The sequence below is a fragment of the Miscanthus floridulus genome, chromosome 2 (genome assembly GCF_019320115.1).
Source record: "Miscanthus floridulus cultivar M001 chromosome 2, ASM1932011v1, whole genome shotgun sequence".
NCBI classification, from domain to species: Eukaryota; Viridiplantae; Streptophyta; class Magnoliopsida; order Poales; family Poaceae; genus Miscanthus; species Miscanthus floridulus.
The window spans coordinates 58,771,229-58,774,595 of NC_089581.1; the positions used below are offsets into that span (position 1 = coordinate 58,771,229).

Here is a 3,367-nt window from a genome sequence, read left to right on the forward strand (position 1 = left end):
TCACCAGTAATTTCCACACGAACACCTCACTTTCACAAAATGGTGGAACCTTAGAATTATCTCTAATGATAATATCCCTGCTTTCTACCTTAGAAATGAACTTCAATGCAGAATGGCAGTCTACACAGATCTGCAAATTCTTCTTCACGATGATTGGTTTTGTAGCTGGCATGCTTATCAAAGCAAAAGCAACGGCAATCCTCTCACTGTGATAGCGCAGAAGCCTCTCGTTTTTTCTATCTTCAAGGTTAAGTGGCAACGAGATTGTGTCTGGGACATAACCTTCCTCCTTTATCCTTCTGGAGAGTTCCTCAAGCATTTTTGTTGGTCCCTCAGCTGCCCTGCACAGGTAAGCAGTAAGCTTACCAGCACACTCACTCACTATGGCTAAAGGTAGAAGAAGATATTGAGAACAACTCACACACACGGCACAAGCCCAGTGCTGGCCGAAAGCTCTGCTTCTGGATGTGGCAAACTGAACTTTTGTATTGCCTTAGATGTGATATATATACCAGTGCTAGTACCTCTACTAGATACATAGTTGTTGGCGAGTACACCAATTACCTACTCCTAAGGTACACCAACTACTCCCAGTACTAGCAATACAAAGCTTAGATCAGCCCACTACCAAGACATGGCTAATGTAATAGCTACCAACTAATGTACTAGAGGTGGCCTATTGCCATACTGCTACAGCAGTAGAGACTGGACAGCCGAGCTGACCAAATGCCAACTCCGCTGCAGCAAGAGAAAGAGATCAGCAACAGATTATGTCTTACAATTTTGTGTATCTGCTCGGGTGTTACCAAACCTCAGATCCAAACACGTGTTTTCTTGTTAGCATTGACCTAGCTAAAACCGGGCAGTTTTTTAATACTGCTATCCTTCGTCAACTTCCTGACTGACTTCACATCCTCCCATTGGCCCAATGATGCGTATATCCCAGAAAGGGATACATGAATACCGGTGTTATCGGGATCAAGCTTCATAAGATTCTGCGCAGCAACCTCTCCCAGCTCCTTGTTTCCTCGCATCCGGCATGCTCCAAGCAAGGAGCACCAACCATACGCATTGGGTTTGATAGGCATCTCACTTATGAATTTTTCTGCTTCATCTAGTCTCCCAGCTCGACCATACATATCAATGATACATGAATAATGCTCCTCTTTAGGCTCAATACCATGTGCATCCTTCATAGAGTAAAAATATTCCAGTCCTTCGTCCACTAATCCAGCATGACTGCATGCAGTCAGGAGGCAGACAAATGTAATGTGATTTGGCCTGATACCACTTGCAATCATCCTGTCAAAAGCTTGGATTGCCCCCCAACCATGACCGTGCTGTGCATATACATTTATAACCGCATTCCAGGCGGCCTCAGTGTGGTATCCAATCTCATTAAATAACTGAAGGGACAAACTTATGAGGCCACATTTTCCATACATATACACAAGGGTGGAACCAACAAATGAGTCACTGATCAAACTTATCTTGATGACTTGAGCATGCAGCTGAGCACCTTGTTCGAGCAGATCTTGCATGGCACAGCCCTTAATCATGCTCGAGAAAGTGAATTCATTGGGCTCGACATCTTGCCTCCCCAACTCAGTATACGTCTCAAGAGCCTCCTCAATACGATCAGCCTCAATGTAACCGTCAATCAGTGAGGTGCCTGACACAACATTCCAACCTCCAGGATCAATCTTCACCACACGAGAGGCACTCTCCAAATCCCCAGACTTAGCATACATGTCCAATAGCGCATTCCTCACAACAGTCTCCTGTTCAAACCCAGCCTTAATTATACAACAATGCAAGCTTCGACCAAACCATCCATCCTTGAGCCCTCCTGATGCACTCAACGCACTGCAGAAGACATGCTGGTCAGCTCCAATCAGTCCCTCACATTTCATATCCCGGAAAGCCAGAATAGCATCCTCGAGGCTCCCGTTCTTTGCATAGCCGTCGATCATGGTAGTCCACGTGACGGCATCCCTGTGAGGCATTTGTTCAAATACCCTGCACGCCTCGTCAAGGATCCCGCACTTGGAGTACATGTCCGCAAGGTTGCTCGCGACGAAGAGCTCAGTGTCAAAGCCAAGCCTGATGCCGATGCAGTGCAGCTGCGCGCCGGGGCGCAGGGCGGAGAGTGCGGCCGCGGCGCGCGCGGCGCTGGAGAGCGCGAACTGCGTGGGGGCGACGTGCACGCGGCGCATGGCGGCGAAGGCGGCGAGCGCGTCGTGGTGCATGGAGTTCTGGACGAGACCCGAGATGAGCGTCGTCCAGGAGACAAGGTTGGGGCGGGGTAAGACGCTGAACACGCGGACGGCGGAGGCCGCGTCGGCGCAGTGGGAGTACATGGTGATGAGGTGGTTGGCGAGGAAGGTGGACGTGGCAGCTGCGCCGGTGAGCAAGAGGCGCGCATGGAGGGCGCGGCCGCGGCGGATGTCACCGGTGCGGCCGCACGACTTGAGGAGCGCGGCGAAGCGGAGGGAGGCGGCGGCCGCCGGCGGGCCTGTGTTCTGGCCCCGGAGCTTTCCCATGCGTGGGCTGGAATTGAAATGGCAGTGAGAGAGACCCCGCGTGTACTTAACTTTGGCAGTTCAAAAAAACACAACTTTGGCAGAGGATTTTAGGCCACCGAATCAAATATATAAGAATTGATTTTTTTTTCTCAATACTTGAAGTACAAGTATCCGAACTTCCTAAAGACACACACTGTGGTTAAGAAGTACCTATCATCCTGACCGTTGTGAAACATTTCCGCTTGAGGCTACAAATAAAATGGGAAAAAAACCGGTGCGAAGCCTACGCCGAGCGGGGCTCGAACCCAGGCTATGGGGCCTCCGCTAAACATACTCTCACCACTGAGCCATCGGCTCGTTCGCTATAAGAATTGAACTTGGTATCATTGCAAGAAATGTATTCTAACTCGTATATAATCACAATCAGGGTCTAGGTCAGAAGTGTGTAGGTGTAGTTTAGGGTCTTCTTCTTAATATACTAAAGTGCAACTCTCCTGCGTTTTTCGAGGAAAAAAAAACAAAACAAACTCTTCACTGCTCAGTGCTATGTTAGGCTCGTATGGGCTCTAAAATTTTGGAGGCCTAATACGGTCGCCCTATTTGTATTGGGTTTTATAAAGACCTAACAGGCTCATAAACATAAACGATAGAGATATATAAATCTCAAGGCCCATAAATACTATATATTATAATCAATATAATCACATATGAAAAAAAAAATACTACAGTTTAAACAAGTGGTTATCATGCACATCTGTTTGTGAGATTGTAAAAGTTAGAATACAACCCACATGCTTATGACACACACATAAACTCAGATTTAGCTTGCTAGTGCCTCGACG

General features: G+C 47.8%; 1 pseudogene; it reads right to left on the reverse strand.

The window, feature by feature from the left end:
* LOC136538917 (putative pentatricopeptide repeat-containing protein At5g52630) lies at window positions 1–2,543 on the reverse strand (annotated as a pseudogene).
* Between the last annotated feature and the right edge of the window lie 824 nt (window positions 2,544–3,367).